The sequence below is a fragment of the Gadus chalcogrammus genome, chromosome 15 (genome assembly GCF_026213295.1).
Source record: "Gadus chalcogrammus isolate NIFS_2021 chromosome 15, NIFS_Gcha_1.0, whole genome shotgun sequence".
Classification (NCBI taxonomy): Eukaryota; Metazoa; Chordata; class Actinopteri; order Gadiformes; family Gadidae; genus Gadus; species Gadus chalcogrammus.
The window spans coordinates 25707647-25735389 of NC_079426.1; the positions used below are offsets into that span (position 1 = coordinate 25707647).

The 27743-nt window shown below is 46.2% G+C and overlaps 1 pseudogene; it reads right to left on the reverse strand.

Annotated features, from left to right (window-relative positions):
• LOC130404238 (acetylcholine receptor subunit alpha-like) overlaps positions 1 to 27743 on the reverse strand; it is a 70473-nt pseudogene that overhangs the window by 22214 nt on the left and 20516 nt on the right.

A 27743-nucleotide genomic window follows, 5' to 3' on the forward strand; every position in this document is an offset into this window, starting at 1 on the left:
GTTGAAAATCAACTATTTTCTCTGTTTTGCTCTGTTAATAGTGTGTAGACACTAAACTGTTTTCACTTTAATTCGACAGTCCTAAGACCTCTCTACTAATGCTTAGTTGAATATCGACTGATAGTTTGTTGAGAATCAACTGATAGTCAACTATTTTCTCTGTTTTGCTCTGTTAATAGTGTGTAGACACTAAACTGTTTTCACTTTAATTTGACAGTCCTAAGACCTCTCTACTAATGCTTAGTTGAATATTGACTGATAGTTTGTCGACAGTCATATGACAATCAACAGGTTGTCACCTACACAGGGTGCCTATTGATTGATAAAATATTCTCATCTTTATTTTACAATGAACATATATGATCAACAGAGGGTTGAATGTTCATTCATTAGATGTGTTCCTTGTGAGTGGGGGAAAGTTGATCCATATGAAACGTAAGTTGAGAATTGGTTAATAACAGCAGTTGATAGTCAACTTACTAGAAGTTGACACTCAACTGATAGTTGAATATTTGTAAAGAACATGTAGTAAAAAGCACAATGTCTGTTGCAGACTGTTTTTGTAAACAAAATAAAAATATCCTATAGTTAACTAACACTTAGTTGAATGCATGTTACATATTTGTTGACAAGCTCTGTAGAGTATCAACTAACTCACTGTTGAATATCAACTAAACATCAGCTAATAGTGCAACGTGTAGTTAACTTACAGTTAGTTGAATGCTTGTTTCTTATCTGTTGAAAGCTTTGTTGAATATCAACTAACCATCTACTAATAATGCAACTAATAGTTAACTGACAGTTAGTTGAATGCATGCTACGTGTACAAAACAACATCTACTAATAGTGCAACTTATAGTTAACAGACAGTTAGTTGAATCCTTGTTTCTTATCTGTTGAACAAGCTCTCTCAAATATCAACTAACCATCTACTAATAGTGCAACTTATAGTTAACTTACAGTTAGTTGAATACATGTTACTTATCTGTTGATATAGTTCAGTTGATTGTCAACTCAATTAACTGTTGACATGCAACTGAGTATCTACTGATGGCTTGTTGAGTGTCAACAGTGGACTGTCAAACTAAAGTGTTACCACTTTGGTTCCATTACGAAGATGAGACGATGACGAGCTAAAAAAAAGATCTTTGATAATAAAAACTATGACGAAATGTAAGTTTCGTTTTCGTTGACGAGATTAGACAGGACTAAAATGTTAGTGGTGTGCTATTTGGACATTCAAAATGCATGATCTTTTCCAATCATTACCCTCCCGTAAGGTTCTTATGCAACGGAAACATGAAACAATGTTCACTCCTCCAGTAAATAGGACGGACCTTAGCTACAGAGGCAGGCCGTCAGGGCCAGCAAAGCCTTCTCTGCTGGCCTAGACACTTTCAGAACAATACATTATTTTTATTAAATATATAATTGATACCTTTTAATATATATATTTATTTTGTCATTCTATCTATTTTAATAAGTTTGTTCACATAAGTCTAAATACGTATTTATTTGTTTTTCCTTCAGTTGCGTTGCCTCCAGTGCGATAATATATATTAGAGTTTATCCAATCAGATTATTTCCCTGCCTCTCCTGGAACCGTCACCTTATCGTGGTGGAGAGGTTTGCGTGTCCCTGTGAACCTGAGGGCTGTGTTGTCTGGAGCCTTGTGCTCCTGGTAGGGTCTCTCATGGCAGAGTGGTCTCAGGTGAGGGGCCAGACTAAGAATGGTTCAAAAACTCCAATGAACAACGAAAGAAGAGGAGATGTGACCCGGCCCGGAGGAAGCCCGGGGCCCCCGTCTGGAGCCAGGCCCAGACGGAGGGCTCGATGGCGAGCGCCTGGTGGCCGGGTTTGCCACGGAGCCCGGTCGGGCACAGCCCGAACAAACTATGTGGCACCCCCCCTCTCTTCATCCCATGGGCCCACCACCTGTGGGAAGACCCGCTGGGGTCGGGTGCGCAGCCACATGGGTGGCAGCGAAGGTCAGGGGTCTCGACGGACCAGACCCGGGCGGCAGAAGCTGGCTCTGGGGACGTGGAACGTCACCTCGCTGTGGGGAAAGGAACCGGAGCTTGTGAGGGAGGTGGAGCGCTATCAGTTAGATCTGGTGGGGCTTACCTCCACGCACAGTCTCAGCTCTGGTACCGTACTCCTGGATAAGGGTTGGACTCTATTCTTCTCCGGAGTTGCCAAGGGCGTGAGGCGCCGGGCGGGTGTGGAGATACTCATAAATCCCCGGCTGAGCGCAGCGGTGTTGGAGTTTACCCCGGTAGACGAGAGGGTCGCCTCCCTGCGACTAAGGGTTGTAGGGGGGAAAACTCTGACTGTTGTTTGTGCGTATGCACCAAACAGCAGCTCAGAGTACTCGGCCTTCTTGGAGACCCTGAATGGAGTCCTGTATGGGGCTCCAGTAGGGGACTCCGTAGTTCTGCTGGGTGACTTCAACGCCCACGTGGGCAACGATGGAGACACCTGGAGAGGCATGGTGGGGAGGAACGGCCTCCCTGATCTAAACCCGAGCGGGTCGTTTGTTATTGGACTTCTGTGCTAGTCATGGATTATCCATAACAAACACCATGTTCGAACATAAGGGTCCTCATAAGTGTACCCGGTACCAGAGTACCCTAGGCCGAAGATCAATGATCGATTTTGTGATCGTGTCATCTGATCTGAGGCCGCATGTTTTGGACACTCGGGTAAAGAGAGGGGCGGAACTGTCAACCGACCACCATCTGGTTGTGAGTTGGATCAGGGAATGGGGGAAATTTCCGGATAGACCTGGTAAGCCCAAACGAGTAGTGCGGGTGAACTGGGAACGTCTGGAGGAGGCCCCCGTCCTAGGTATCTTCAACTCACACCTCCGGTGGAGTTTTTCTGGCATTCCTGTGGAGGTTGGGGGCATTGAGCCGGAGTGGGCGGTGTCCAAAGCCTCCATTGCTGAAGCTGCGGTGGCTAGCTGTGGCCTCAGGGTCTTAGGCTCCTCAAGGGGCGGTAACCCTCGGACACCGTGGTGGACACCGGTGGTCAGGAAAGCCGTCCGATTGAAGAAGGAGGCCTTCCGGGAGATGATATCCTGGAGGACTCCTGACTCGGTTGCAGGGTACCGACAGGCCCGAAGGGCTGCAGCTGCTGCCGTGTTGGAGGCTAAGCAGCGGGTGTGGGAGAAGTTCGGAGAGGCCATGGAGAAGGACTTTCGGTCGGCACCAAAGTGTTTCTGGAAGACTATCCGGCACCCCAGGAGGGGGAAACGGGGAACCATCCAAGCTGTGTACAGTAAGGATGGGACTCTGTTGACCTCAACTGAGGAGGTCGTCGGACGTTTGAAGGAACACTTTGAGGAACTCCTGAATCCGAATAACACGCCCTCTATGTTGGAGGCAGAGCTCGAGGTTGATGGTGTTTCGTCGTCAATTTCCCTGGTGGAGGTCACTGAGGTAGTCAAACATCTCCGCAGTGGCAAAGCCCCAGGGATTGATGAGATCCAGCCAGAAATGCTAAAGGCTCTGGGTGTTGAGGGGCTGTCATGGTTGACACGCCGGGTCCCCCGGGAGAAACTGTGGGAGGTGCTGCGGGAGTATGGGGTAAGGGGGTCTATCCTCAGGGCCATCCAATCCCTGTACTCCCAAAGCGAGAGCTGTGTTCGCGTCCTCGGCAGCCAGTCAGTTTCGTTCTCAGTGGGTGCTGGTCTCCGCCAGGGCTGCGCCTTGTCACCAATCCTGTTTGTGATATACATGGACAGGATATCGAGGCGTAGTCGTGGTGGGGAGGGGTTGCAGTTCGGTGGTCTGAGGATCTCGTCACTGCTTTTTGCAGATGATGTGGTACTCATTGGATCATCGGCCTGTGACCTTCAGCACTCACTGGATCGGCTGGCGGCCGAGTGTGAAGCGGCTGGGATGAGGATCAGCACCGCTAAATCTGAGGCCATGACTCTTAGCAGGAAACCGATGGATTGCTTACTCCGGGTAGGAAATGACTCCTTAGCCCAAGTGAAGGAGTTCAAGTACCTCGGGGTCTTGTTCGCGAGTGAGGGTACTATGGAGCGTGAGATTGGCCGGAGAATCGGAGCAGCGGGGGCGGTATTGCGTTCGCTTTACCGCACCGTTGTTACGAAAAGAGAGCTGAGCCGCAAGGCAAAGCTCTCGATCTACCGGTCGATCTTCGTTCCTATCCTCACCTATGGTCATGAGGGCTGGGTGATGACCGAAAGGACGAGATCGCGGGTACAAGCGGCCGAGATGAGTTTTCTCAGAAGGGTGGCTGGCGTCTCCCTAAGGGATAGGGTGAGAAGCTCAGCCATCCGTGAGGAACTCGGATTAGAGCCGCTGCTCCTTTACTCAGAAAGGAGTCAGCTGAGGTGGTTCGGGCATCTGGTAAGGATGCCCACTGGGCGCCTTCCTTGGGAGGTGTTTCAGGCACGTCCAGTGGGGAGGAGACCTCGGGGAAGACCCAGGACTAGGTGGAGAGATTATATCTCAACACTGGCCTGGGAACGCCTCGGGATCCCCCCGTCAGAGTTGGTCAATGCGGCCCGGGAAAGGGAAGTCTGGGGCCCCCTGCTTGACCCGACCCCGGATAAGCGGACGAAAATGAGATGATGAGAATGAGATTATTTCCCTGCGGGTAAAAAAAATCCTCCAGAATCCTGAGAGAATCCCTTCGCTGTTGACGCTAATGGCGACTATGTTGTTGATTGACATGTTCTTCAACCAATCAGATTTCGAATATGCCGAGTTGGGCGTATCCTTTTACACGTCTAGGCCTTCTAGTTGGCTGTGTCGTATGGTGCCATCAGGAACAAAAGGAATTACAAATATAGCTGCGAGCAGCAATGTGGTCAAGCATAATGGGACTTGAGGTGGCTACATGACGACCGTCTCGGTAATCGGTAATACCGCCAGCCGGTGTGATGAGCATTATGCGAGTGCGCTTCAATGTTTACCAAATGGGAAAATTACCCCACCTAGAGGTAAGGGCGCAATACAGTCTGCCTGACAGAACAAATATCACAAATACATAGGGGTATTCGGAACAATATCCCTAAAAGAGACACAATGTAAACAAGCATGCGTTCTTTTTTTTTGTGATACATTTTTTATTGTATTTTATATTTCATACAAGAAACAGTTACACATATACACAAGTAAGACAACATAACACATATAATACTCAACCATACTTTGTTTTTCTAAATACCTGTGTTTTGAAAGCTATTTTAATTATTTTACACATTTCAAACATCTCCGATCATAATTTTAAAACATTTGGAAAATATTTTTGAAACAATTGAAACAAATTTTTTAACATATTTTTTAAACATATTTCTGAAACATTAAAACATCTTTTTGCGTTTTTAAACAACACAATTTAACAACTTTATCTAAGCATGTTTTAGCTTAAAGGGGTAGTTCGGCATTTTGGACATAGGGCCTGATTCCGAAGTGAGCATTGGTATTCTATATCACTGGAGACAGTTTAACACATTTCATTCAGTCCTTCTAGTTGCAGAGTTCGCTCGTGCTAGGCTAGCGCAAGTCAACGGGCAATGCTAGCCTGCTATTAAAAACAGTCTTACCCACTCCACAGTACACCCGAGGTAAATCAATTATAACGCCAGACTATAGATTGAAATGTCTGTGTTGATAGAATAATGTTAGAAATAAAACTAACCTTGCATCGCATGAATCATCGAGGGACTACTTTCTCAGCAGAAGCGGAATTCTACTATGCGCTGGTTAGGTTTGTAACCGAATCACGACAGAAGAACGTAAACAGAGAAGCGTGGGACAGAAGCGCAATTGAACGACTAGGCAACATGATGGTTCAGTGTGCTTTTAGAAATTGTAGAAATAAACGGTACAGATGGGCACCACAAAGTTTCCACCCATTTCCAGTGCGAGATCCAGAAAGGACTCAACTGTGGCTTGTTGCTGCTGGCTTTGACATCAAAACACCGGCTCGTACATGTACGGTTCGTTGGATACAACAAATTCCTCATAATCGTCTTCAAAAGCAGATGCATCGCTAACTCCTCCAAACGTGGCCATATCTTGTTAATTTAATACGCTTGTAGAATTCCTTCGTTCACTGTACTCTGCGTTTGTAGCAATGACAGCGGCAGGTAACCTAGGTATCAGTCCGCCGCTGCCGTAGCCTACGTACAGGAATATAAACACTGCTGCTGAGACCCCGCAATTCCCTCAAAATGCAATGCAATGCAAGGTTGGTTTTATTTCTAACATTATTCTATAAACAGACATTTAGATGTATAGTCTGTCGTTAAAATTGATTTACCTCGGGTGTACTGTGGAGTGGGTAAGACTGTTTTTAATAGCAGGCTAGCATTGCCCGTTGACTTGCGCTAGCCTAGCACGAGCGAACTCTGCAACTAGAAGGACTGAATGAAATGTGTTGAAAACTGTCTCCAGTGATATAGAATACCAATGCTCACTTCGGAATCAGGCCCTATGTCCAAAATTCCGACCTACCCCTTTAACCTTTTTTAAATACATTTGAGCATCTTAATCTGTGTAAACTGCCAGTTTACAGATTCATTCAGGGTCCCCGACTCTGAATTTTCTGAGTCGAATCAGATCTGCCTTTTCAGTCCAGAGATTCGACTATTCGGCCGGGTTTGTTTACCGGCGTTGCTATGGTGACCTAAATTATTATAAGCAACTGAAAACAACGCCGGTTTGAAACTAAAACTGTGATTCTGAAAAAAGTATAAATGCTATCAAAATTCCGTTTGGATAGTATTGAAGATACAAGTGTGTAGATTTGTTTGATGGTTTGAACGATGGTAAAGAAAATGGAATGAGTTACGATGTCTAGAAGTAGGTGTATCAGAATGGGCTGACGTCTTCAATGAAAACAGCTGAAAACGAAGCGGTATGAAACTAAAACTGTAATTCTGAAGACATTTTAAATGATATCGAAATTCTGTTTAGATATTATTGAAGATACAAGTGTGTAGATTTGGTTAATGGTTTGCACGAAGATAAACGGTTGAAAATTGATTTAGTTATGTTACTTCTACAGTTGAAGTACGACTGATGATTTGAATCATCGTCTTTCAGGGTTTTTTTCGGGTTTATTTTTTTCTCACGTCGCGCCCCCCCTGAAGAACTCTGGCACCCCCCAGGGGGGGCGCGCCCCACAGTTTGAAAACCACTGCTTTAATGAGCGCTGTTCTGAAGTAGTGTTCTGATTGTATGCTGTATGTTAGATTTACATGGTGATTCAATATGATTGATATGTTATCAGTTTTATATAACACAGTATATGATATGACCAGGGCTGTAGTGGTCAAATTAGAGGTGGGTAAACTATGAATTTTTTTATCAGATCGACCTCGACACAACGCAACGCAAAGTGTTGCGACTCTGTAAGGCTAGCCTGGCTATATTCCATTATGTTATCAATTAAAGTCATATTAAATCAATCAATGACAGTCAATGAATGTGTTTGTAGTTTATTCAAGTTATTCAAATTTCAACAGCAAAGAAAAGTATGTGTAGATTAAGAACTATCTATATGGCATGTGTGTATGTGTGTGTATTAGTATGCATGCTTTTCACAGTAGTACCCAGAGGTCCTCCTTGTCCTCCACGTCAGGTCCTGCCTTGCAGGGGCGTGTTCTGGAGTTCATGGCTCCCCTGTGCTTCACCAGCCAGGACTTCACATACGTGTTGGATTGAACTTTGTGGTGGCTGAGTGGTGGGCCATTCAGTTGAATAAACATCAAGGACGACACTGTGACCAAGTGCAGACTGCATCTCAGGGGGCACACTAATGATGTTCATTAAGCTGAACCCCCTCTCACACTCAGCAGTGCTAACTGGAATGAGATGGTCGATATTCAGGAGTGGTGCAAGGTTTTCTGGAATGATGCTTGAGTTATCCTTAAAATCCCTATAGCCTTCAAGAATTTTTCTGTCATCAAGTCTGAACCTTTGGGCAAGTTGTTTCAACTTGGATTCCCCATACTGCTCCTCTAGGGAACAGGCCAGTTTGCTGGGAAAATAACTTTAAAGAAAATAAATAATAAAATAAAATATTTATAATATATAAAATACAAATATTTATAAATATTTATATTTTTATTGGTTTAACGGCCAACCGCCCGAATTTAATTAAAATATATTTTTTTGTCGCGTCATCCGCCCGATCCACGGTTCAGCCGCGGAGTCCACGGCTGCAACCGCCAACCTCACATCTCCAAATTGAGGCTTTAACATAGCGACCAAGCTATAGCGAAGTTGATACGCCGAAACCGGAGTTTAATATGGATAGTAAAACTCTGACTGACTTTCACTAATTTTGACGTGGGCAGTACACGGATAGCATGACTACGCATTGGCCAATCTGAATGCTCGTAGTCACTTAATAGTTCGTCAAGTAAAATTGATTTATAAATCACAAAAACAACTCATGTGAATTGATCATCTTCAGTCTTACTTTGTACTTGAGGCATTTTTCGGGCATCTGTTGGAGTGGGAGCACTCGAAGGTCTCTTCAAAAATCGCCTGATATCCATGGCTAATTAATGACAGGTAGGCAGGCATGATAATCCACAACGCGCAGGGCCATGTGTTTACATATTTTCCTGGATCCTGATTGGTGTCGCTGCCGCAGCCGCAAGGCACTGATTGGAGGGTCACAGACCATAATATCATAGGCCTACAGCGCAGTGGGGTGTTCCACAAAGCCGGTTTTATCACATAACTGGGTAAGTTAACCCAGGGTTTGCTGTAACCCTAGGTTTTACGTTCCAAAAGGATCACGGTATGTTAGTTGCTATAGCAACATATGCTCTGAATCAAACCTGGTCGGACCAGGTTTTGCGCAGGTTAAGTTTGAAACATAACCCGGTTTTGGGTATTTCCACCGGCGTTCACCGCAGATTTCATGTGTTCACAATGGCATGCCCTTTTGATGAAAGAACTGCTCATATCAGAGCGCAAATTATACGTGCAATCCACCGGGAGCGATTGATAAGACCACGGCTCGACATCTTGGCATATTGGATGACTTTTTGCTGGAGTGGAGAGATATAGATTCTCGCGCAAATCTTTAATATATTTAAATAGCCTTACATAGCCAACACTACCAATCGAGGACCTGGCTTCAGTTCACTCCAGACTATTTGCGTAGCCCTCCGTTTTTTTCAAATGGTAGTTTTATCTATAGGCTATAATGGCTATAATGCTGGAGATGCTGAGCACATCACAGTCGTTTCAGATGACCCATCCAAGATTTGTATCGGCCTCCTATCATACAAAGAGCAATATTGTCTGAGTTCTATGCCGAGAGGCATTTACAACATAAAGTATAAAATAGTCCCAACGGACTTGCATCCACTGGAGAATGTTCGATCGTAGCCGGCGGCTTCATTACAAGCACTGATCCATCTTGATCTGTGAAGTCGATGATTTGTCACTTTTAGGTTTTCTACCCAGTTACCAAAAAAAGAAACATTTGGAATAGTATGCGCTGTGGCAAGCACACGGTTTGCATGTGTTACTTCGAAGGCAAAAAAAAATCTAAAATGCAAGAAAACACAAAAACCTACATTCAACCAGTGTGGGGTATGGCCCATGACTCTCTGAGGTGGTAGGTACCTCCAGGTACCCCCTCCATGCCAGGGCGCCCTGAATTTATGTTTATTAACAGCTCCTCCACCGGGGTCAAGACAATTTGAGGGCCAGATCCAGTCTGCCGACTGTCGGCCTTTTCACGATTGGCTTAAAAAAATGGCTTATTTAAATTTATACCAATACGATGGTGGGAAAAGCTTAGTTTGTATGTTTTTTATACTTCATTTTTATACTTGATCCTCTAACAGCTTGGAAGCAATCGGAGTAGGCTACATATTGTTTTAGAAGAAAGGGGTTATGTGGTAGGATCTTGCTTAACTGGGATATTTATATATTCATGGCTCAAATATTAAGGATCATGCTTTTGACGTGTAACTAACGCATTTACGCGGTCAGCGATCTGCTGCCAGGCTTTGGTTCTCCGGGTTCCAGAGGTTTTAGCGTTCCCTTTTCTTGTGATAATGTCCTTCTCCTCGTCATAGCTCTCCAGGAGAACCTGGAGTTCCATTTCATTGAAATAAGCGGCCCGTTTTGCCATATCGATCAGGGTTTCCATGATCCATACATCACGTCTTTTTAAGTTTGGCGTGGACGCGCACAACCCTGTGTTAACCAACCCCGAGTTGATTGAACTAATACATAACCGCTGCTGTGGAACCGAAAACTCTGGGTTGGTCGGCACAGGGTCAATCAACCTAGAGTTCAGCGTTAACTCAGTGTTTGTTAAACCTCCGTTCGTGGAACACCCCTCTGATGAAAATTATTCAGATTACAGCGTTTATTTGTTCAACAATATGAAACCTTGTCTTAGGTGTTTTAAAATGATGCTGAATTTATTTCCGATTATTCCAACGGCAGGATACAAGGCACAGGGAACTTTGAGGTGCGTAAACGCTATTTAGAGGTGCGTAAACGCTATTTCCTAAATTCCAGAGGTGCGTAAACGGCGTTTACGTGCGTTTACCCTCCACTACAGCCCTGGATATGACCATGAAAAAATAAATATGATTAGACAATGAAAGTTATTGGCAAATGGGTATCACAATGAGAATACATTGAAGTTGCTTTCTAAGGGCTGGAATAGCCCACAACGCTAACAACGCACCCCTAAAATTAAAATCACACCAAATTATTTGGGCATCATCAGGATAGGGTCATAAGACTATCAGCAAAGTTTGGTTTGGATGCATGAAGTCCTGGCAGAGATATGAGCTCACTTCCTGTTTGACGTGCCCCTGAGGTCAAAGGTCACCAAATAGTTTGGATGTACCCAGAATGATGTCTATGTACCAAGTTTGGCTATGATATGTTAAAGAAGTGCTGAGAACAGGCTTACTTCCTGTTTGGCTGCTTTGCCGTCAAGTCTGTTTGACGAATTTGTTTAGCTTGGTCTGAAGATCATATATGCCAAGTTTCATGAAGATTGGACATCATTTGTGGCCTGTGGAAATGTACAACTAATTTTGACAACTCTCAACTTGGCGGCCAAGTTCTGATGTTGCCATGAGAAATAATTTATAAGCTATATGGGGAGGTCTGACAGTATCATCAGACATTGAAAATACGTTTGAAATGTACTCATGTGAAGAGAGAGGAGTTAAAACACGTCTTCATTAATTATAGCGCCCCCTAGGGGTCAATGGTCACCAAATTCATTGAGTGTCCCCATGATGATGTTATGGGTCTATGTATCAAGTTTGGTTATGATATGTCAAAGGCTTGCTGAGAAATTGGCTTACTTCCTATTTGGCGGCTTCGCGTCGAATATGATTGGCTGTTGCGGATATTTCTGCAAGAAATAATATACTAGCTATATGGGGAGGTCTGATAGCATCATCAGACATGGAAAATAAGTTTGAAATATACTCATGTGAAGAGAAAGGAGTTAAAACACTTCTACATTAATAACAGCGCCCCCTAGTGGTCAAAGGTCACCAGATTCATTGGGTGTCCCCATGATGATGTCATGGGTCTATGAACCAAGGTTGGTTATGATATGTCAAAGGGCTGCTGAGATATCGGCTTACTTCCTGTTTGGCGACTTGGCGGTCAAATTTGATTGGCTCTAGCGGGCAAACGGTTTTGAATTTAAAAAATGTATTCAATATTTTTCATCAAACATGACCTAAACATCATGTGTGCCAAGTTTCGAGATGATTGGAGAAAATATGTGATAGGAGATGCATTTTGAAGGTTTTTGACATAAACCAAGATGGCGGAGAATCCATCATGGCGCAAATTGACCTCATAGGGTGCGTTGAACTCGGCTTGGACCAAGGAATCCAATGATATCTTGTTTGTGAATATTGGACGAATGGGTCGAAAGTTATGAACATGAATGCATGTCCAACTTTGACCTGATGGTGGCGCTAGAGCTGATGAGCTAGCAACCTCAAATTATCTTCATGGGCTAATGGGCCTGTCCTGAACCAGTGTGCCAAATTTTACAACTTTTCACCGAGGCATTCTATGGGCTGCCATAGACTCCCATGGCAGGAAAATAATAAGACTATAACTGCAAGCAGTTATTGAGGGTGCCAAGATTTACAATTTCCTCGTTTATTGCGCCCCCTTGTGGCGAAATTGATCCTTGGTGTAGCGCCACCTAGTGACCGGCATGTCTGGATTTTGTCGTCTGCGTACACCGGACGGACCTGGATCTAGTCATGCAATTGGCATGTCTGCACCGTCTACGGTTTGGGCTGTGGACCCACTTTTAGGGGGGTAAGTATAATAATAATCCTTACAAAAACAATAGGGTTCCAGCCCTTCGGGCTTGGCACCCTAAAAACGTACGAAAACAATAGGTTGTCTCGCAGCTTCGCTGCTTGACCCGCAAATATAGGCTATGTAACAATTTCACCAAATGCTGGGAGAACATCTCGCCCCCTGTTGGTGCAAAGCGTAACACTGAACACGTCTTGCGAGGTGGACCAACGTATCTATTACACGCTTTGGCGTGGTACCAGGTTGCGCGCTCTCTCCCTCTCTCGACATTCCGTTCTGTGGAAGATGAAAAAGGTGCAACCGTGCTCTTGGACACGATTCAATAGATTAACGGTTGTGCGCATGAGCACGAAATCGCATGATATAGGCTAGTTCAGTGATTTTCAACCAGTGTGCCGTGGCACACGAGTGTGCCGCGAGAGATCGTCAGGTGTGCCGTGGGAAACTTTTCTAATATCACCTAATTAACCATTGTCGGGTGTCTGCTGTAATAAAGTGTCGCAGATAATGTAACGGAATTTTCGGACTATAAGCCGCGCCTTTTTTTCCCCATTTTTCGATTCTGCGGCTTATATAACGGTGCGGCTAATCTATGGATTTTTACAGCTAACGGCTACTCGGAAAATTAGTATTCGAAGCTTAAATCAGTATTCGGAGCTTCGTTGTTTTTTTTCCACGTACGTGACGTTACAAGAGCGAGGGGGGCAAACTATAAGCGTCAGCGACACCAAGCAGAGAAGCGAGAGAGGTGGAGGAAGAATATATATCTTGTTTCCCTTTACTTTATAACACAACATTAGCGGGATCTCGGGAGGAAATGTAATACTTGACGAAATGCTAACCTTAGTTGTTTGTTTACGTTCGCTGTACAGCGCCGCGCCAATCAACTGTGACTGGCTTGCTGCAGAGCGTGAGCGTCTTGGGCAGGGATGGGCAACTGGCGGCCCGCGTCCTCACTCAGTGCGGCCCGCATCCTCACTCAGTCAGGCCCGCACATAATGAAAAAAAAAAGAATAATAATAATTGATCGAGTTACAGAAAACTCGGTCAAGAAAGATGAGTAGAATTCGAAGGCAAACCCATGCGTCTAGTTTGCTTAGAAGCGATATCAGTCATTAGTCGCCACTACAACTACTACAACTGCTTGTTGGGTTTGAGTTCATTGAGTTGTTGCACTTAATGTTGGGCCACTGTTTTTCAGTTTTTTGACTTCATTGAATGATGATGTATGTGAGCCCTTTGCACTGATACAAATACTGACCATTCATGTGGCTGTTTGAGCATGGAAAACATGAAATTTATGTATGTTGGTTCAATTAACATACCGTACATAGGTTATGATTCTGGATGATTTTTTAGGTAGTGGCCATCCCCAAAATGCACCAGAATACAGGAAATCATATCTACCAAATTCAAAATTGTTTAGCTTCTCTCAGCTCACGTTTAGTTGAAGTGTGCAGTCATGTGGCCCTCCGATGGTTATGGTGAAAAATGTGGCCCTCTTTATCATGAAAGTTGCCCATCCCTGGTCTTGGGAATACCCGGTCAATATAATGGATATAATATGGACACATAAGACAATCAATATTCAGTATTTGTTATGGATTTATTGTACAAATTCCCTGAAAAGATGCATTGAAATGAATTGAAAAGCTCCCGTAAGGGTTGAGATGGCAGAGGACAGCTGATTTGGAACGGAACAACAGCTGTTCGCTTTCACGGGGAAAAACTAAAGAACTTCAACCTACTTAGGCCTACTAATTAACGTTCAAAAGCTATTAAATATTCAACAAAATTTGCAGATACTGTTAAAATCGGTTCCAGGGAGAATATAGGGATTATTAATGTTGTTTTTTATGGTGTTTTTTTCTGGAACGAGTATTCGAATATTCGCTCGGAAAACCAACGAGTATTCGAAGCTTGAAAAATGGCATTCGGGCCAGCCCTAATAGGTAATTAAACATTAAAACAAAGGAGTGAGGCTGCTGGTTCACACTGTTGCACATTTGTTTTGTTTGCTTGGAAGATCGGAAAATAAACCTGCAGAAATCTAAATTCACGACTGGACAGTTGACTCTTTTAAGTTCGTCCCCCCTGGTGCCTCAGTGGCTATTTTGATTACGTTGCTTTGTTTGATTTTGCTTTGTTATTGTTTTATTGAGGAAAAATCGCCACTACAATATGTATTATATGTACTGTGTTAGAGTGTCATTTTTGGAAATCCCTGGGCTAGGTGATATATATATATATATATATATATATATATAGTCATTTCACGGATCCCTGTGAGGCCAGGTCAACTCGCTCATTGAAAAGGGAACCCGTGTGTGTGCCACGGAATATCAGTGTCATTTCCTTGCATTGGAGCAAATTCCGTGCCGTGTGTGTGCCACGGAATATCAGTGTCATTTACTTGCATTGGAGCAAATTCCGTGCCGTGTGTGGCCCCGGAATATCAGTGTAATTTACTTGCATTGGAGCAAATTCCATGCCCATATCACGGAAATCGGCGTGTTTCCGTGATGATCCCACGGATTTTGAGTTAAGCGTCCGTGGTCATTTCACGGGTTCCTGTGAGACCAGGATGTCAAATGTACTACGGCTACACGAATACCATGTTAGGTCACACGTGGGACATTTGACGACGCTAATAGTTTTGTAATGACCTAAAAGAATGCTGTTTACAAGTAAATATTCTTGCTTAGTTGTTCGAGATGATTACAAATGAGATTTCTGATTTCTCTGCTTTTTATTCGTGTGTTGCAGTTTCACCTTTTTCCCGTGTTCTTCCAATGAACCTGTGGAAGTGAGAAATACATCTGCAGAGTTGGTGTTTTGGGAAAGAGTTTAGCTGGCCGTCAGGGTATGAGTAGACATACCGAGGACGGCACACAAGCTTTAGATGTATAGAATGAAGTGGCATCTAGCCCAACAGACCTGGCAGAAATTAAATACAACATTACTAAATCTGTTTATATTTTTAAGGGTATAGTCCGATTAAGGTAAGAAGCTTTGTGTTTTGGTTACCTAGATTTATATCTCTTGAAGCTGCATTACCCTCGCATAGCCACAAGGGGAGCAAGACCTTATTGAAGGCTGCTCCACCACAGAAGGCATCACCTTTAGTTAGGTGAAGAAGCCGAAGCCATTGTCACCCCGGCCACGCCCACTAGGCCACGCCCACTTGACGTCCTCTCTAGCGGGTGATTTCGAGCTCCAGAGGCAGAGATCAATAGGTAGACGGCGCAGAAAGCCACCCGGGCCCAAGCCCGGGAGGCTTGAAGTAGATCACGGTATTTTCTTCTCACACGCGTTAGATACAATTCCCTCCCTTAAGCTTCAGTTACCATACCGAAACATGCCGACTTTATAACGAATAAAGTGAGTTAAAAGCAACCCGGGATTGGACTTCTTTCTTCAAGAATATGCAACATATTTGGTGACCCACGACGTTTGGAAGAAAGTCCCGAGAATCCCGGCGGGCGCGACGCTAAAACAACTTCAACAGGCCACACACGTCTGAGGTAAGTAGAACTCATTGTTTTAAAGATTAAATCTGAAATAGGATTGGTTATAAGAACATTTAGGTGTAAGTTTGTTTTAGCCACCGTCCAGTCGTGCTGCTCCAGAGGCCTAGCATAACAACACGTGTAGATCAACAGTTGCAAGGAACACTGAGGGCCCTCCCTCCCCCATTCCTTACGCTTGAGTTGTTTTGAGTGCTCGTCGTTAACAATCGTTCTTGGTACTGGTTGAGAGGTAAACCTCCACTATCGGTCTCTGTATAGATCGGGCCAAAATAGTATATTAACGAGAGTTATCTTTCACTTCTCCGCTGAGGCCGGCATGGTCTGTGTTCCTAAGCAGTAGCACCATAGCGGACGTTCGGAGTGTATACTATCTTGTCTGCCGATCCGCTAAATGTTACCCTAAACGGCATGCTTACATTTTAATTGTTCAAGTCTGTTGGTATTTTGTTACTAAAGACGATGAATTATTAAGGTTAAAGACCCCCTGGCCCCCTACACTCGTAAAAGACCCCCTGACCCCCTACACACGTGAAGTCCCCACCGCCCCCCCTCCAGGCCCCCTACACACGAGTACCCCCCCCCCCCCCATCCTTTTGTCCCTTTCTCCACAGGTCTGGTCGTCAGATCCCCCCCTCCCCACCCTTTGTCCCTGCAAACACTCTCTTCCCCTACCCTTCCTTATTCATATTGCTTAAAGAAGGCCACTCGCCTCTCTATTGTTAGTTAAATTTAAGTTATTTTCTTATTGTTCTTTCTTACCCTTGCTCCCTCCCAACCTAGACATCTGATAATGTGTTGGAACCAGATTGTAAATTTAGTATGTGTTTGTATATTTGAGGGTCTGTGTGTCTGGGTGCTGAAATACAGGGAGCCGGTCCATAGTTGATATCGGCAAAACACGCAAATATTTGTGTAGGTTGTAATCAATGTTGAGGGAACGATATGAGCTACCTCCACGTGGTGTTCCCTGGACAACGTCTCTGACGGCTAACTGCTCATAAACCAGTCCCGACATCTCGTACCTGCAATGACTAAGCAACCCAGCCATAGAATCTAAGAGACTACGGGCCCCTGTATCCTACAGCTCAACGTTGAAGGACTTACACGTTCCAAATGTGAAGTGATTGAACGCCTTGCTACAAAGCACTCAGCCGAAGTCCTCCTTCTACAAGAAACCCACACTAAGGAGGACAAGGAGATTAAGATCTACGGCTACCACCTTGCAGCTTCAATTCACTCTCAACATCATGGAATAGCCACGCTAGTGAAAAATGGACACACCTACTCCATACTGGATTCCTCGCATAGCAGCAATCAACAATGGATTGCTGTATCAATCGGAGATACCACAGTGGTAAATGTATACAAATCACCAAAAACAAGTTTCTCCAACCTGCCGGCCTACCACCATCCTGTTATCTACTCTGGCGACTTTAACTGCCAAAACGAACAATGGGGTTACAAATACACAACACCAGACGGAGAAGCACTTGCAAACTGGGCATCCACCAACAACTTAACACTCCTCTACGACAGCAAACAACCATGCTCCTTTACCTCTGGCCGATGGCAAACCGGCACCAACCCTGACCTGGCCTTCTGCAGCTCCCAAGATCGCTCTACAGCACAGCGTACTGTTATCAGTAAGTTCCCACGCTCACAGCATAGACCTTCTCTCATTACCCACCCAGCTCTTGTAACTCCAACTACATCAATGCCACAGTCTGGAATGGAATTTAAAAAAATTAAACTGGGACATTTTCAGAGAAGAACTTAACAAACACCCCCCTAGACCTAGCAGAACAAGACCAAGATACTACCTACAAGCACTTTAGCAACTCCGTCATAAACGCAGCAAAAGCAAGCATACCTCGTGGCCACCGCAGAGTATATGTTCCTGGCTGGGATGAAGAATGTGAAACATATGCTCTTCTCCATGACAATGCAACCTCCTACGAGGAATCCCAAGAAGCTGCCACCACTCTCCTCAACCATCTTGACAACCGACGCAGAGAGAAATGGATAGAAGAAACTGAAGATATTAACTTCACACACTCCAGCAGACAAACGTGGAGCAAACTGAACAGGCTAATTGGAAATGTCAAACCTTTCACCTCACAAGCTCCAGTTAAGGCCAATGACATAGCTAAATACCTGATAAATAATGGGAAGTTCAATACACCAAACAAAGACTTTACCTTCAAGATCAATAGACACTTGAAAGAAGCATGGAACGCACCATCAGCTGACCAAGATCTGTGCTCTGACTTCTCCATGGCTGAGGTCAAAGCAGCCATTGCCACACTCAAACAAAACAAAGCTCCAGGACCAGACTCCGTGCACCCAGAATTCTTCCAACACCTCCCAGAATTGACCCTACTATGGCTGAAGAACTTTTTCAACACGTGTCTCAGGACAGTGAAGATCCCAAAGATCTGGCGCACCGCCAAAATAGTTGCCATACTCAAACCAAACAAACCAGCTGAAGATCCAAAAAGCTACCGACCAATTAGCCTACTCTGCATCAGCTTCAAACTCCTTGAAAGACTGATCCTCAACCGCATCTTTGACACCGTTGATGAGAACCTCCCTAAGGAACAAGCCGGTTTCAGAAAAGGCTACTCTACCACTGACCAAGTTGCCCGACTTACTGAGGATATCACAACTGCATTTCAATGCAAAGAAAAGGCTGGTGCAGTATTTGTAGACCTGAGTGCTGCATACGACACCATATGGCATCGTGGCCTTGCCTTGATGCTGCTACAAACAATACCAAGCAAACACATGGTAAAACGTATCATGCAGATGACGACAAACAGAAGCTTCACACTGCACATCGACCATCAAAAAACCAAAAAGAAAATGCTAAAGAATGGCGTGCCCCAGGGATCTGTTCTAGCTCCAATCTGCTTGAACATCTATACCTCGGATTTACCAAAAACAAGCAGCAAAAAATACACCTATGCAGACGACATCGCACTCCTAACTACCGGAACTTCCTTTAGCTCACTAAATGACACCTTAACTGATGATCTTACTAATCTGAACAAATACTTTATCAACTGGCGACTGAAAATGAATGAAACCAAAACTGTCAGCAGCACCTTCCATCTTGCCAACCGACTAGCCAACATCCAACAAGAAGTCAAATGTGCAGGAAACATCATCCCATTTGAAAAGTCCCCAAAATACTTGGGTGTTACTCTGGATAGAACCCTAACCTATAAACAACACCTCCAGCAAGTCAGAGCCAAGGTGGAAGCAAGAAACTGCCTCATTCACCGTCTCTGCGGAACCTCGTGGGGAGCAAGTTTCCCTGTACTCCGGACTGCTACTCTAGCACTGGCCTACTCAACAGCAGAATACTGTGCACCTATTTGGTGCAAATCCACTCACACCTCCAAGCTTGACACAGCCCTCAACCACAGCATGCGGATAGTTTCAGGATGCATAAAATCTACACCAATCTCATACTTACCAATCCTCAGGGGAATCCCACCACCAGCAATCCGTCGTGAAGCAGCCTGCCTTAACCTTGCACAGAGAGCTCAACGCAGAGCCAGCCACCTACTCCACCACGACATCAACTCAAACGACCCACCACCACGCCTACCGTCGAGGGAACCAATCTCTGCAAGACTCCGGGGCCTGCTGCATGAGGCAAATGGCCAGCCACCTGGGTCCTGGACCATCACACAATGGACCAAACAGTGGGGCCAAGCCAACACCAAGCTACATGGCTACATCGAAACACCGTCCACAAGGCCTGCAGGACACAACCTCAACTGAAAATCCTGGGTACGACTTAACAGATGCCGGACAGGACATGGACGCTTCAGAGCCAACATGCACAGGATGAACCTTTGTGTTGCCCCTGACTGCCCCTGTGGAGCCCCAGAGCAAATGGCTGATCACATCATAAACGGCTGCACCAACTACCAGTGCCCTGGTGTCCAGGCACTGTCTACCCTGAACAGTGAAGCACTGGCATGGCTAGAGGACACAAGCTTAGTAATTTAACAGTATTGAGATGTACTTTGTGACATACGAATATATATATAATGTTTTTTGATTCACCAACATTAATAGTTTAAACGATCTGTAAATGTTCACATTTGTAGTCAATTTGTTCTTCCTCTTCAGGCCTTTGCAACCCAAGCAGTGATGGATGCCCGGCATTCATGGTTTTAACCGGTGCACAAGGCGGGAGTTAGCTCAACTGCTGTAGTTCAATTACAATAACATTTGTTTCAACCGATAACTTCTGAATTTTTCTTTTAGGTTCAGTTTTTGTTTTGTTTATAGAATATCACCATATATTTAATACCAAGATGTGCATAATTGTTGTAAGTTTAGATGACTCTTTATTCTACCTAGTTTAGACGGTATTGATTGACCTAGCTCAAGATTCACCAGGTGTCAGACGTAGGATTGTGGCACTTCCTGGGAGCCCCCGAGCCACACGTCGACTGCACCAGGTGTCAAGACGTAGGATTGTGGCACTCCTTCGGAGCCTCCGAGCCACGCGTTGATCGACTAATCGTTCCTGCAGTGTTCTGAGGTGGTAACGGTGGAGCTCAATGGGAGGCTCCGGGAGAGTTAACAATCGCGGGCTCACACGGGGAGTGGTGGCGGTGGGGCTCATGGGGAGGCCCCGGGAGAGTTGTCAATCACGGGCTCACACGGTGAGAAATCAAGTTAGTCAGTAAGTCAGAAGGTTGAATTAATGTATCGATTTGATGTTGACCAACAAAAAACTAGATAATTATAATAATAAATACTGTTCATGTTATGGTATAGTTAGGTCTGGGACCTGCGTAGCTAAAAAAAACTGTTTTGGAAAAAGTAATGAACGTGTCCGGGACATGTATAGCTATAAAATAAGTAAAGATAAAACTGGGTTTTACTTTACTTCACTTTGCTAAGACATATGCACGTTTGATGTGGTATGCAAAAGGTGGCGCAATAGGATGTTGTGCAGAGAATAAGGCGTATGCACGTTTGATGTGGTATGCTATGTACATAGGAGTGAATCAAAGTGTGGACAACATCAAATGCGAGCAATAGGTAGAATAAATGAAGATTAGGTCATCCAATATACATAGTTAGTGTAGGACAATCGGGTAGTATGATGAAGGTAACTGTTATTATGAGATACGGTTAACACAGAAGTGATATTGAACATGCAAATTTTAACATTGTTATTTCCCTTTTACATATTTTTGGTTATAGCAACTTGGTTGCACTACGGCGTTGTTAGGTTTGGTTGTCATTCAATGCGCATGGCTGAAGCAATGCGCAAGGAGGGATGTAGTGTGAAATTAAATCAAAGTAGATACTGTAAAACAATTAAAATTAGAATTAATGGAAATATGTTTTTGAACAACTAACTGCTGTACATGACTTTGTATTTCTGCAATAGAAACAAAAGTTCCAGAACCAGATGCAGACACACCCACAGAGCCTACAAACTACCACCGCCGAGCAAGGACTAACAGTCACATGAGGAGATCAAATAACAGCAGGACTTGAATCGGTTCTGTTTTGGTTGTCCACCATTAGAAAAATATTGTTTGTATAAACAACATATCATAATCAGCAACAGTTCATACAGTTTTCCACGAATAAGGTTAAAGGAATATATAAGGTATGGATATGTTATTGACAGAGCAAGGAGGGGTGTATGCGATGATAGGCACAACATTTCATGTTGTACTTTTATCCCCAATAACACAGCTCCGGTTGGGTTGGTGGCCAGGGCGCTAGCATGATTACAATCCCTCAGGTTAGAATTGGCAGAGAACTCCGGCATTAATGACCCTTTCACAGGATGGCTGGAGAATATGTTTGGGAGGTGGAAAGGCATGATCCAGTAAGTGCCCGTCGCGGGAATAAATGCAGAGACCGTGTTAATTGTCACCGGCTGCCGTTGTATTCCCTGCGCACGAGGGCTACTGCATCTGCTGATCACCACAGCAGTGGGCGCTACAGAAGCGCCAAGCGCCATTCAGGCTTACATGGGGATCAGATATGATCCGATGAAAGTGGACAAGACCTCACCTGAGGGGCCCGACCCTATCCAGCTGTAATATGTAGAATAGTCAACACCTATACTATTCTAGTAGAAGCGCCAGTATATAAGATAATCAATATCCCGGATTTACTTGAATAACAAATTTTGAACCACCAAGACGAGTTGTGTTTGTTATTATATAGTATTGTTTGGTTGCGAGTGCAACCCGTTATTTCTGTATCGCTGCATTGATAATGGTATTGTTGATCTTCTTTGAGACGGTTGTTTACAGGCCACCTGTTGCTGACACGACGACGATGGAGAACCTGTTTGGAGGCTCCCATGATGTAAAAGTAACCTCTTTGTGAGCTGAGCCCTTGACAAGGAGGGACGAGTCTTGGGTTCATGAATTACAGGCCCGACGGCGACAGAAGAAACAATGGCTACGATAATAACAACGCCCAAAACCACCCACATGCAACAGCGCACCAATACACAAAGATCACCTGAACCACCCAAATCCCTGCTAGCCTATCAATCATTTTGGAATTTTTTAAATTGTATTATGACTACCAATTTTTACTTTACTTTTGCACATGTTGAAAATTGTATGACCTTGTAGCACATAACCGAAGGGTATTAGCTAAGGATTTCTATGGATACTTTTGTTTGTGTGTTGTTTGACCATATGATTGTATGATAACAAGATATAAGTTCATTGTTGTATTGTTAAATAATGACCTGTATTTCCTATGAGACCCACAATGTGAATACCGTTTCAATATTATGGGGACGCGTAGTGGTTTTTCTCTATTCGATAGAGTTGTTCCCACACGGTTGATGGTGTTGATGATTTATCCTACTTTGACTATGTTATCAGTGTGGTAAATGGTGTTTATGATTTAAAATATTATTGTATGGTCATCTGAGATGACCAAGGAGGGATTGTTAAGTATTTTAAGAAGCTGCATTACCCTCACATGCAAGCAAGACCTTATTGAAGGCTTCTCCACCACAGAAGGCATCATCTTTAGTTAGGTGAAGAAGCCGAAGCCATTGTCAGCCCGGCCACGCCCACTAGGCCACGCCTACTTGACGTCCTCTCTAGCGGGTGATTTCGAACTCCAGAGGCAGAGATCAATAGGTAGACGGCGCAGAAAGCCACCCGGGCCTAAGCTCGGGGGGCTTGAAGTAGATCACGGTATTTTCCTCTCACACGCGTTAGATACAATTCCCTCCCTTAAGCTTCAGTTACCATACCGAAACATGCCGACTTTATAACGAATAAAGTGAGTTAAAAGCAACCCGGGATTGGACTACTTTCTTCAAGAATACGCAACAGTAGCCCATAGCGGGCAAACTACTCCATACATAAGATCTCTTTAGTGCAATCAACGTTTAATGGACGGTCAAAGGGTAACAACTAAACCTCATCACAGGAATGATTTAAATTTATGTCAAATTCAGCTTTCCACGGTGCATTTTACAGCCTAATAAATAAAGCCTACCACTCTGGAAAGAGAAGGACTAGGGAGTGCTCCTCCCTCTGGACAGAATAGGACTAGGGAGTGCTCCTCCCTCTCATATCACCATACATTGAAGGACTAGGGAGTGCTCCTCCCTCTGGACAGAGAAGGACTAGGGAGTGCTCCTTCCTCTCATATCACCATACAGAGAAGGACTAGGGATTGCTCATCATTCTGGAAAGAGAAGGACTAGGGGGTGTTCCTACCTCTGGCCTCATATCACCACAAAGAAGGAATAGGGAGGGCTCCTACCTCTGGCCTCATGTCACCATACAGAGAAGGACCCGGGAATGCTCATCCCTAGGACAGAGGGCAGCTGTATCTTTGGGAAGCGCACCTTTTTCAATAAGAGCTTAAACGGAGGTCCTGACCCCTGCTGCTCACTAAACATCCCTTGATACTCATCACAAGAGGAGGAGGGCTAACCCTGGTGTCCTGGCTCTTGTACCAACTAATCATCCCTTAACCTCTGATTGGATAGCCTCATTCCTCACCCCTCCACTGTGACCAGTGTGTGGTGGTCATACTGGGTTACACATACTGGTAGTGGATGAAGTCTATGTAAATACTATGTAAAAGCGCTTTAGGTACCTTAAAGGGTCACTTAATTAGTTAACATGAACACCATTAGTCAGTTATGTTAGCTAATACTTCTAAGTGCATGAACTAATGTTAATTAATGTTGTACCTTTGCATTATAAAGAGTCCCAGTGGAATTACTCCTCAGCATGTACTTAGAGTGCAGTGTTCTCTGCACTGGCTCACAGCTACCGTTACACAAGCTGGGACCAACAAACCACAGTAAAGAGCAAGGAAAACACTACAAAGTAAATAGACCTGATGCACATTCATAGTTTGGGACGAGTAAGGTATATTTGAGACAGTTGCACATCCTATAGGGGGCTGGAGAGACTAGGCCATCTCCATCCCTTAGTGTGTGTGTGTGTGTGTGAGAGAGTGTGAGTGTGAGTGTGAGTGTGTGTGTGTGTGTGTGTGTTGTGGTAACCCGCTCCTTGAATGAGCCGGGTTCCAGGTATAAACGACACGTTTATCGAGGGTTAACGCCATTTCAGGCATTTATTCAACAATCAACTTAAATCAATCAAACAAGGAAGGAGTCGCGGTCTCTAGGGCCTCCGTGGGCCTCTAGGCTCTCTCGCTGCCACGAGCCCTTCCTTCCTGCACCCGACCCGTGCTGTGCTGTGCTGTGCCTCCTTTTAAAATGGCTCCTCCGCTTTCGGCCAGGTGTCCCCCAATCACCCTGATTGGGGAGCCGAAAGGGCTGCTCTTCGTCGCCGGCTGGTGGGTGGGGGTTGTATACCCAGTCCTTAACAGTACCCCGGGCCCGTCCAGGCCGAGGTTTCCGTGGCGGGATGCCACACTCCTCCACCCTTTGTCCAAGCCCCAGGTAGCCGAGGGACCCGCCCAGGATGGTGTCTCGCCGGGGCCGGGTGTCTCCTGCGGCGCCGGCTGCGTCCCTCGCGTCGGCTGCGTCGTCTCCGGCCGCGTCGTCTCCGGCAGCGTCGTCTCCGGCAGCGTCGTCTCCGGCCGCTTCGTCTCCGGCCGCTTCGTCTCCCGCCGCTTCGTCTCCCGCCGCCTCGTCTCCCGCCGCCTCGTCTCCCGCCGCCTCGTCTCCCGCCGCCTCGTCTCCCGCCGCCTCGTCTCCCGCTGCGCCGGCGGCGGCTGCCTCTCCTGCCGCGGCGGCGACCGCATCTCTCCTGCCCCGGGACTCTAGTGCCGGGTCCCAAAGCCGACGGAATATCGGGCAATCCCTCCCAATTAGGAACGGCACCGGCAGGTGTGGCACGACCCCTGCCCTAGCCGTAAACACCCCCTGTGGTGTCCGGACGACCATGTGGCAGGTCTCATAAGTTCGTGTGTCCCCGTGTACGCATGTCACCTCCATGGGTGACCCTTCCCTTCCCACCGCCAGGTCGGGCCGGAGGAGGGTGACCATGCTGCCAGTGTCCACTATGGCCTGCGTCTGTTTGGTCATCACTCTCGCAGGTACGGTTGGGCACCCAGACGCTCCCTTTGCCCAACATGTCACCAGCATGCAGGGCCGGCCCGTCCCCACGTCCGCGTAGGCCGACGGCACTGTCACGTCCCGGTCTCGCGCTGCGGCCTCGTCTCGCGCTGCGGCGGCGTCCCTTGCGCCGGCGGCGTCCCTTGCGCCGGCGGCGGCGTCCCTTGCGGCGGCGGCGGCGTCCCTTTCGGCGGCGGCGGCGTCTCTTGCGGCAGCGGCGACGTCTCTTGCGGCAGCGGCGACGTCTCTGGCGGCGGCGGCGACGTCCCTTGCGGCTGCGGCGGCGGCGTCCCTTGCGGCGGCGGCGGCGTCTCTTGCGGCGGCGGCGGCGGTACCGGAGAGCCGTAGTGGGACCTTCAAGGTGCCTGCATTCTCCACCAAGTGTGGTAACCCGCTCCTTGAATGAGCCGGGTTCCAGGTATAAACGACACGTTTATCGAGGGTTAACGCCATTTCAGGCATTTATTCAACAATCAACTTAAATCAATCAAACAAGGAAGGAGTCGCGGTCTCTAGGGCCTCCGTGGGCCTCTAGGCTCTCTCGCTGCCACGAGCCCTTCCTTCCTGCACCCGACCCGTGCTGTGCTGTGCTGTGCCTCCTTTTAAAATGGCTCCTCCGCTTTCGGCCAGGTGTCCCCCAATCACCCTGATTGGGGAGCCGAAAGGGCTGCTCTTCGTCGCCGGCTGGTGGGTGGGGTTGGTATACCCAGTCCTTAACAGTACCCCGGGCCCGTCCAGGCCGAGGTTTCCGTGGCGGGATGCCACAGTGTGTGTGTGTGTGTGTGTGTGTGCGAACGTGTGTGTATGTTTGTGTGTCTGTGTCTGTGTTTGTGAGAGTGTGAACATGTGTGTGTTTGTGTGTTTTTTTGTTTGTGTGTGTTTGTGTGTGTGTGCGGTTTGAGGGTGATTGTGTGTGTGCGTGTGTGTGTTTGTTCGTAGATTGCTTCACTGCGCATGGATTCGAGTATGTCTGCGTGTGTGTGTGTTTGTGCCTGTGTGTACAAGTGCCCCCATCGGGTTACTCACCGGGTTGATGACCACAAGCGTGCCGTCGTAGGACCAGGTGCCCAGCTTCATGCTGCAGTTCTGCAGGTCGAAGGGGAAATGCAGCACGATGATCTCACAGTAGCTCTTGAAGATGGCGGGCGGGTTCCAGGTGATCTGCCCGGTGTGCTCCAGAAGAACCTTGGTCTCATGGATGATGGCAAAGTCCCCGTCAGCACTGGTAAGGAGAGAAAGAGGGAGGAAGGGGCCGCACAGAGGGTTCAGGCATGAAGAGGAGGAACCAGAATGATCAATGGATGGAGGAGAACAGTGAAAGGATGGCTCTGTGTTTACATATTTACATCAGATGGTCACTAATGCATTGATATCATAATGTAAACTGTCCGTCATTTCTAACTTAAATGTCTACCAACATTTTGACCTCTCTTACTTTAAGGATTATCTGTTTATTAGTTTGTAGATTCATGGTTTCTTTTCATATATTGTCTTATACTGCTTCTGCCCTGTACTCTTTTTATGTTCTGGATCATCGCAATAACCCGAGCGGTCGTTTGTTATTGGACTTCTGTGCTAGTCATGGATTATCCATACCGAACACCATGTTCGAACATAACGGTGCTCATAAGTGTACCTGGTACCGGAGTATCGTAGGCCGAAGATCGATGATCGATTTCGTGATCGTGTCATCTGATCTGAGGCCGCATGTTCTGGACACTCGGGTTAAGAGAGGGGCGGAGCTGTCCCCGACCACCATCTGGTGGTGAGTTGGATCAGTGAATGGGGGAAATTTCCGGATGGACCTGGTAAGCCCAAACGAGTAGTGCGGGTGAATTGGGAACGTCTGGAGGAGGCCCCCGTCCTAGGTATCTTCAACTCACACCTCCGGCTGACTTCTTCTGGTATTCCTCTGGAGGTTGGGGGCATTGAGCCGGAGTGGGCGGTGTTCAAAGCCTCCATTGCTGAAGATGCAGCGGCTGGCTGTGGCCTCAGGGTCTTAGGCTCCTCAAGGGGCGGTAACCCTCGGACACCGTGGTGGACACCGGTGGTCAGGGAAGCCGTCCGATTGAAGAAGGAGGCCTTCCGGGATATGATATCCTGGAGGACTCCTTACTCGGTTGCAGGGTACCGACAGGCTCGAAGGGCTGCAGCTGCTGCCGTGTCGGAGGCTAAGCAGCGGGTATGGGAGAAGTTCGGAGAGGCCATGGAGAAGGACTTTCGGTCGGCACCAAAGTGTTTCTGGAAGACTATCCGCCACCTCAGGAGGGGGAAACAGGGAACCATCCAAGCTGTGTACAGTAAGGTTGGGACTCT